Consider the following 9,724-nt stretch of genomic DNA (forward strand, 5'->3'; position numbering starts at 1 on the left):
ATAGATTTTGTTCTAGGCACTACAAGATGATCTTATCAAGCTGAGGGGAGGGGGACCTTGGACAAAAGGGAGTCTTGGTTTCATAAATTTTGAAAGAATACACTTTATGAGACTTGATATGAAAGCTGGAAATCTCTTGAAGTGGATGAATGACAACCTGGAATAATCTTGAAGTGGATGAATGACAACCTGGAAATATGTGTCACCCTTGTGAAGACAGGAGCCTCAATTAGGTAAGTTTTGTCAGAGACGAAAGGTGATAGGTAGCAGCCTTTTATTATTTAACATTACCCCACTATGTGGTAGAGAGCAAAAGAGTGCCTGTGGAGGTGAATTACAAAATATAGGCAGCAAGTAAATGTCTATGGTGAATAAAAAGGGTAATGAGAAATAGATATATGGCCATGGAACTGCATGGAGCAGACTTTAAATAATTTATGAGGTAGAAAGGGAAAGTCTGAATATTTTTGAGATGAAGTTTTTGAGAAATATGATAGGTGTTACATGAATGAACAGAGTAAGAAAAATGAAGGTAAGGCAGACAATGGGCATGGAAGGGGAGCTGATAGTTGGGGTAGATCAAAGAGTGCTGAGGTGATCTGTACTTAAGGAAAGAATGAGTGTGGCATAACCAGTAAAAAAGTGTGAAAAGCACAAAAGGATGGAGTGAACTTCAGAGGAAAACCAAGAACGAGATGAAGAGATGGGGCAAAGGGAGATGAAGAGTGGGGCAAAGGGGGCCTTGTATCTATGAAGAATGTCTGTTGAGAAGAGAAATGTTATGTCCATATACAAGAATTTTGTAAACTTGGCCATACATTGCATAACTTTCCCCAAGTACTCAGCCATATCTAGGGTGATGTTTCACCATGTTTCATCACTAATCCCAAACATTTGGATTCTTCTGTTTGTGCACATCATCATTTGCGTTCCATTAACTTGACAAAGGCTATGTAATTATGCATAAGAGCTGTACAAACTTTATTTGTAATTCCAGAATGATAAATATTTGTATAGAATATAGGTACACCTTGCCCTACATTGCTAATTGGTTCCAAAAGTGGTAATGTATTTCAAAAAATTACTTAACAATTAACCACAAAAAATCAGTTATAAGCACCCATGGTGTCTAAATATACATGTATATATATGCCTAATATAACCAAGTGAATGCCTATTCGAAAAAAAAAAAAAAATTGATACATATACCAAAGGCTTTTTTCCCCTACATGGGGGTAGCCAAAAAGAAAAAGGCATAGAAACAACCCTCATCCATTCCATTTCCTATATATTCCACTCCACTCCACTCTCCTCCCTCCCTCCCATCTTGGCACCTCCTGGATGACAGGTTATCCCTGCATGCTTTCCACTGCCCTGGGTCAGAAGCAGTGTCGCAAGACAAAAACTAATACAATGATAAAAAAAAAAAAAAATCTTCAAAAATAACAACCGTAACCCAAACCTTTAAATTAGCTGCCCAAATCATGGGGAGGGATGTCTTGGGTATGTTCTTTAAAACTTGGAGGTTCAGTACATGATACACAAGCAATGGTTTCAGTTTACAGTCACTTCCACAGTTACTTACCAACATTAGAATAAAATGTTTTTTTGACACCTTTTAGCCTGGAATACTTTCTCATTTTCAGATTTGAAAGAACAATCAGGCATTTTCTTCAAATTACAATCCTGTCTCATCAACATCTGTTCAGAAAGAAACCAATTTTCTTTGATGATCTTTGGCAACATAGCAGGAAATTCCATTACAGCAACTTCGTCAGTTGACACACTTTCTCCTTGTTTTTTTTAGGAAGTGACAATTCTGCTGATGTTTAAATCTCATGAACCATTGACTTGCCTTGAAATGTACATTTTTCTCTTCAGAGTACTTTTTCTTTAGATCTTCAAATAAAAACAATGCTTTCAATACTTTTTCTTGAACCAATTCCTGACTAACTGATGATTCTGTCTGTCAACCGAAATTGAAAGAAGCTTTTCTATTTCTTCATAGATTTTGTTTGTTTTTTCTTGTTGATGATGGTGTTTTTTCATCCCTGGAACATCATTTTTTATGTGAACTAAAATACTCTTAATAATGCACAGTAAACAATACAGATGTACCACACATTCTTAAAGATCAGACAATGGCTATGATCTTTTCACCTCCCTCATAGTGTTTTATTATTTCCATCTTAGCTTCTAATAATATAGCTTTATGCTTAGCACCAGCACTTGGGTCTTTCTTTGGAGCCATGGCCAAAAATATAAAGCATGATAAAAATGGTAATGAATGTTAATAGTACAGCAGACATAAATGTTTACTCATTTGATTTCAAAATGACAGTGAAAAACTGGGAAGCACTAATGCCCCCTATTGATGAAAAATGAAACTATGTTATAATTCATATTTCTTTGTTTTTTAAATATTCTATATATCATTATACAATATTTATGATGCATATCTTAATATTCATTTTAATGCAATTTTATGTTTTTATTGTTCTTTTAGTGTTCTTACATTTTTAAAATTACATAATGTAAGTCTGAGTTAGCCATCATAGCTTGAAACTATATCTTTAAGTATATTACTTTTTACAAAGGACATATGCATGGAAATTATGTAACTTCAAATAACATAAGACAGGGTGTAACTGTAGATCAATCAGGCATGCCAATAAAATCATTGGTGGGAAACTAATTAGTCAATGAGTATATGTATAACACACATCACCACTATTATATGTCAATTAATCAATCCATGTCTACATGTCACTCAAGGAAGAGATAATGTGTTGTCTGAGTAGAACAGGAGTGGGGCAGTGTAGGATGTGTCATGTGTGTTCTGCATCTATACTGCACCTAGAACAATTTTATTCTATGATCAAGCTCATTCTATGTTGATATTATTTCAATGCTGAGCAATGGCCTGAACACAGTTATGTCAATGTGGTCTTGCTGTCCAAGGAGTGAATTGTCATATCTGGGAGAGTCAGCTGGGGTTTGGGGCTTAGTCTTGGAGGGCTTGCTTTGTGATCATATCTAGTGTGTATTTACCTAATTGTAGTATATAATGTAGTGGAGTGGAAGGAGGTTTCTTCAAGGTTGACGTGGATAAAGGTGAAACTGGGAAGACAGATGTGGGTTTTTGTAAGTGCATATGGGCCTGGTAGTGAGAAGAGTGTAGAGGAAAGGTAGTATTTTTGGATCAATTTAAATGAGTGCATTGAAGGTTTAGGGAGAAATGTCAATGTAGTGGTATTGAGAGATCTCAATATCAGGGTAGGAAATGAACCAATAGTCAGAGTGGTTGGGAAGTCTAGAGTTCCAGGAAAAAATTGTAGTGGAGAGACAATGGTGGAGATATGTCTAGAGTTAATGATACCAAATACAGTGTTCTGGAAGAAAGTCAAGCATACGTACACATGGGAGAGGGTGGGAGATGGAAGGGTGGTACATAGGGCTTTAATGGACTAAATAGTGGTAACTAGGAGAGGAGTAGGAAGAGTTTTGGATGTACATGTTCTAAGAGGAGGGTGGGGAATATCATATCATTTTTTGGAGGAAAGTAAGTTGAGGGTGGAGGATAGATGGAGAAAGAGGAAAAGGACAGAAGGTAGGGAGGTGCTAAGAGTAAACTGCTTTAATGTGAAAAGGAGGAGTACAAGAAGAGGCTGAGAGAAGAATGGGTAGGAATGAAGGGTAGTGTAGAACTAGGAATGGAGGAGGGATGAGGATATTTCAAGGAGTCACAAGGTGTGCAAAAATGGTGTGTAGAACAAGAAGGACAAGAGGTATTAGAAGAAAGGGTAGCAAGTGGTGGGATGATGAAACAAAGGAGGATTTAGAAGAGAAGAAACAGTCACAGATTGATTGCAAAATGAGAGAATCATATGAGAGGTGCAAAGAAAAGAGAAGAGAAATAATGCATAAGATAAAGCAGACAAAGAGGAGAGCAATGTGAAATGGGGTAAGAGTATGACAGAAAATTTTGAAAGTAATAGAAAGATGTTTTGGAAGGAAATTCAGAGAGGAAGAGGAGGCAAATCAAGTAGAGAAGAAAAAGTAAAAGATGCAGATAGAGAGATGATAATGAAAGAGAAGGCACTAAGAGGAAGATGGGCAGAGTATTTTAGGGAGTTGCTAAATGTGAAGGAGGATGGGGGAAAGGTAGTTACAGAGGGAAGCATTAAGATAATGACAGTGATAAATGAGGAAAGTGGAGGAGAAATAAGGAAAGAAGAGGTGAAAGCAGTTATTAAAATTATGAGAGCAGGGTAGACAGGAAGGCACTGTGGGAAGTATTGAAGATATATGGGATAGGAGGAAAGCTGTTAAGAGCAGTCAAGAGTTTTCATGAGAGTAGTAGAGCCTGTGTTAGAATTACAAGTGAAGTGAGTAGTTTCAGGTAAAAGTGGGACTTTGCCAGGGATTTATGTTGCCTTGGCTGTTCAATTTACAGACTGCATACAGTAATTGTTTAATTTTCTAGGGTAACACATAAATAAAATGTCACATTTTAGTTGAAAATGCATATATTGAAAAAAAGAAAACAGACTGTATCAGCACACTTCTGGTGTCCTGTTACTTAATTAATCTGCCCTTGGCAACAATGACATCCTCAACATGCCCTTGAAATCTGGCACAGGCCTTCTTCATGACCTCTTTGGAGAGACTGGCAAAGACAGCATTGATCTGACTGATCAGATCATCCTCATTCTTGCATGGGGTGCAGTTAGTATCTTATTCAACTGTGCCCCATACAAATTAGTCCATAAAGTTGAGGTCAGGTGAGTTAGGGGGCCACACATCAGGGGCAATGAGAAGTCAAAGAAATTGTCGGAGAGCCATTTCTGAGATTTTCTAAAAGTGTGACATGGTGCTGAGTTGTGTTGCCACACATAGGTTTTCTCAATCCATGGCTTCACATGGGTCTGTACGACATCGATGTACACTTTGGTGCTCACCCTGAGCCCCTGGGGAGAGAAGAACGAGAGATAACTTAGCTCTCACTGCAGACTACCCCAAACACCATGACAGTTGCAGAAAACTTGGTTTTCATGACTCTTGGCGCATCCTTGGGACAGAGAGCCAACCACCTGCTGTTCTGAGAGTTGTGGGTCTGGTCCTGGCAGTTCTCTTCATTTGAAAAGAACCAGAGCATGTTGTTCTCCAGAGGGTGCTTCAGTTTGTTGAGCATCTTCTTGCTCTTCTTGAAGTGGTTCTCCTGCATCTTTGCGGAGAGGAGTTGACCCTTACGCATCTTGTATGACTTGTATCTGATATCTTCATGCAAACACTTCCTTACGGTGCCCTCAGACACTTGCAGCTCTCTGGCAATGGACCTCATGGCCTGGCTGGTCTTCATCAACTATGGCTTGCAATTTAGTGATGGTGTTTGATCATCAAGAATGATGTTTCCTCTTGGCAACACCTTCATAATCATAGTCAGAAGAAATCAACTCCCTCCTGATGGTCCTGACAAACTGTTCAGTCACTTTTAGCAGTTCTGAGATCTTGCTGCTGCTGTGTCTGGTGGAGATTAACATAAGTACCGCATGCCTTTTCCATAGATGAGGAAATGTAAAGCTCTCCATGGATGCAAGGTGTTGCAATGTCCATGCCTGTGTTTTAGAGAAAGTGAAACAGGATGAATATGATAATTTGTGGGTAGAATTAACCCAAACAAATGGACAAAATATGAATGTAGGTGTAATATACAGGCCAAAAGCATGATTATTAGCAGATGACAAACTGTTGTTTCAAGAACTATCTAGTTTCTGCAACTGGGATTTATTGATAATAGGTGATTTCCATTTTACTGACATTGATTGGATGACCCTTGAACACGGCCATATAGGTAGTCACTTAATAGATTTTCTCAGTGACAATTACTTAGTTCAGTATGTAAAAGAGCCCACAAGACATGGAAATTTACTCAATCTATTGATCACTAGCTGTGAATGCATGATAACTGATGTAGAACTTGGTGAAACTATTGCAAGTAGTGATGACAACTTAGATTCAAACTGCTAAAAAAAAATTAGAATATACTTGTATATCTAAAATACCTGATTTCAATCAAGCTCAGTTCTCAGGACTATATCAGGAGCTTACAGACTGGGATGCAAACGTAAGTGAAAGACCTGTAGATCAGATGTGGGAAATATTTCAAAATATGCTTACTAACATGATTCATACTTACATCCCATTTAAAGACAGATGCTCCCCAAATCAGGAGGGTTGCCCAAAATGGCTTGATAAAGAAATTGAAAAAAGTATTGCTAAAAAGAGACAGGCTTATAAGAAATACATGTGCTCGGGTGCACCTAATGACTATTGAAGTTATGTAATAATACAGAGAGATTTAAAAAAGACAATTAAAAAACAACAACAATACAAAATGAATATTGCTGATAAATCCAAAGAATACCAAAGTACTCTACAGTTATATTAGAGATAAAAAGGTTATTAGGAATCATATTGGCCCACTATTATCTGCTGATGGTCAACTTGAATATTCAAATGAAGAAATGTGTGATATTCTAAACAACTATTTTAGCTTAGTATTCATAAACAAAACACCTCAAAGTGAACTCCAAACTGAAACCTGTGAAAAGTCTAGGGTGAACTTACTACAGAAAATATAGCAAAAGAAAAAATCAAAAGGTGTATAGAAAAACTCAAAATTAGTAAAACACCAGGGCCTGATGGTTGGCATCCAAGAATCTTAAAGGAGATGAAAAATGAGATTGTTGTTCAATTAAAAATAATTTTCAAGAAATCCATCATATCCGGAGATGTCCCAAGAGAATGGAAGCTGGCTAATATTACTCCCATATTCAAAACAGGTGACAAAAAGAAACTAAATAACTCAAATAACTACAGGCCTATAAGCTTGACTTCAACTGTAGGAAGAATGATGGAAACTATCATTTAGAAAGTAACTGTTTGATAAATGATAGCCAGCATGGATTCAGATGGAAACATTCTTGCATAACCAACTTACTTGAATTCTACAACACAGTCATCTCAAATTATGACAAAAGAAACAATACAGTTTTAATATATCTAGACTTTGCAAAAGCTTTTGATACCATCCCCCATGAAAGACTACTAAATTAGCTTCACAAAGAATAAGCGTTAGTCTATTAAGTTGGACTTGTAATTGGTTGAATGATCGAAAACAGAGCTGTTCTAAATGGCAAAACTTCTAGATGAAATTTTTTATGAGTGGAGTTCCTCAGGGTTCCATTCTTGGGCCACTTCTATTTATAGCATATAGACCACGGACTAAAATCTATTGTCTCCAAATTTGCTGATGATACAAAACTGTGCAGAATGGCAAATGATCACTTAAAACAATTAGATATTCAAGAAGATTTAGATAAATTACAGCAATGTTCTGAAAAGTGGCTAATGAAATTTAACACAAGTAAATGCAAGGTTATGCACATAGGTCAAGATAACAGTAAGTATGATTACAAGTTATTGGAAATTCATTAATTAAAGTGGACAGTGAAAAGGATCTCTGCATAATTATCAGTAATAATCTGAAATCATCTAAGTAGTGTATTTCAGCCTCTGAGAAAGCAAATAAGATTCTAGGACTGATTGCATGATCTTTTGACTTCAAAAGTCAATCTCTCATTAACAAGCTATATAAATTGTTAGCTTGTCCAATGGCGAGCCACAAAACTGATTCCAAATATCAAAAATAAATCATACGAAAATCAACTAAAACATATGAATCTGTTTTCCCTAAAAAAGCATAGCCTAAGGTGACTTGATACAGGTCTTTAAAATTCTAAAGGGAATTGACATCAAAAGTAACAACATTTTCACACAGAATGAGAATCCAACAAGAAATAATGGTCTCAAACTATCTGGAAATAGATTTGATTTGGAAGTGGGTAGAAACAACTTCACCATGTAGTTAATGAATGGAATAAACTTCCTGCAGAGACAGTGCAATGTAGTTCAGTTTGAAGCTTTAAGATTTATTTACATAAACACCTAAGCAAGATGCTGTAATGCCTACCATTTATTTTATATTTTTTGTCATTATTTATCTGTTTATTGTTTTTCATTTATTATCATTTATGTCAATTTATTATTATTTACTATTTACCTGTTTATTATTTAACTATATGCATTTATTATTATTATCTATATTGTAATTTTTATCTATTTATTTATCATTATAATTTTTTTTCTCGCATCCGACCTAGTTATGGACCAAAATGTTTCTGTCGGCAAGCTAATCCTTTGTAACCCTTTATGGTGTGGTTACCCACATCTTTCCACACTGTGTCCCTGAAACAATGAAACAATTACTGCAGGCACCCTATATACATGGATGGGGTGGTGCAAGAGATGTAAGGGTAATAGGTCAGGGATTGGAGATGGTTGAAAAAAATGGAGAAAATTGGGAGATAAGCCAGTTGTTGTTTGCAGACAACACTGCACTTGTTAGTAGGATCGGAGGAGAGATTAAGGAGGTTAATGACATAGTTTGGGAAGGTGTGTGAAAGGAAGTTGATGATAAGTGAGGGTAAAAGTAAGGCACTGAGATGTACAAGGGGAGAGAGTGGCAGCAAATTGGAAGTGAGTATTAGGGAGAGAGACTGGAGGAAATGGATAGCTTTAGATACTTGAATGCAAATGTGGTGAGAAAGGGAGGAGTGGGGGTGGAGGTAGAATGTAGATAGAGAGAATCACGTAAATTCCTTGGGGGATTAAAAAGTGTAATGAGAAATAGACATTTGGGAGTGGATGCTAAGAGGTGATTGCATGAAGGAGTGACTAAGCCGACAGCACTGTATGGGGTAGAAATATGGAATAAAAGAGAGGAAGAGTTGTATCTTATAGGAAGGAGAGCTACACTTGTGGTGTCCTGTCTTTGTATCTCACAGTATCTAGTTTGCTCTTAACCCTTTCACTCCGGGCAAAAATCTCGCAGGCAGCATTAGCTGCCAGACGTGCGATGTTGCGTCATAATACTCGCATTATAAAAAATAAAGTTACTGCTGCATTGCTTCTCTTTCACCCGTGAATTTTGATAACTATAGAAAATATGATGAAGCCAGTTTACAGAGTATGGGGGTCACGCAGGTACAACTACTGTACAATATATATAATCAAGACGCCGACATCGGCATCCTCGCGTACCCACTTGCTCCTCATGATGCCTACGTAGGCATCATCATATCGAAGGGGCTAAATTCATGTATGGTGTTTGCACACACTATTGTTTCATCCAATTTGTTCCAGACATTCAGTATTCTGTGTGGAAACCTATTCTTTTTCAGGTCCCTTCAAGAAATGTCCATTTGAGTTTCTTTTCATGTCCCTTTGTATTTCTTTTATCCCAATTTAGTAAGTCTTCTCTATCAGAGAATTCCATGCTTCTCATGATTATATAGATGGTCAATAGGTCATTTCTTTCTCTTCTTTGTTCCAATTGAAATTCCAGCTTTGACAATCTCTCCTCATATGACAGTTTTGAAAGTGTTGGGGCCATCTTTGTAATTGCTCTTTGGATTCTTTCAATTTTCTTTATATTCTTTTCAGGCATTTCATTTGAGTATGGTAGGGGTTACTAAGCTGGACAGAGTGAGAAACGAGGTGAGGAGAGCAGGGGTGGAAAAGGAGTTGGGAGTTACGGTTGATGAAAGAATAACGGGATGGTTTGGAGACATGGAAAGAATGAGTGATGAAAGATTAGTAA

The 9,724-nt window shown here is 36.9% G+C and overlaps 1 protein-coding gene across 2 annotated transcripts in view; it reads right to left on the reverse strand.

Annotated features, from left to right (window-relative positions):
• The window catches only part of LOC143030949 (vacuolar protein sorting-associated protein 33B-like), a 100,520-nt gene that overhangs the window by 48,527 nt on the left and 42,269 nt on the right, over positions 1-9,724 (reverse strand). The window lies entirely within an intron of this gene.

The sequence above is a fragment of the Oratosquilla oratoria genome, chromosome 12 (assembly GCF_046742065.1).
Source record: "Oratosquilla oratoria isolate Oo_2021 chromosome 12, ASM4674206v1, whole genome shotgun sequence".
NCBI lineage: Eukaryota > Metazoa > Arthropoda > Malacostraca > Stomatopoda > Squillidae > Oratosquilla > Oratosquilla oratoria.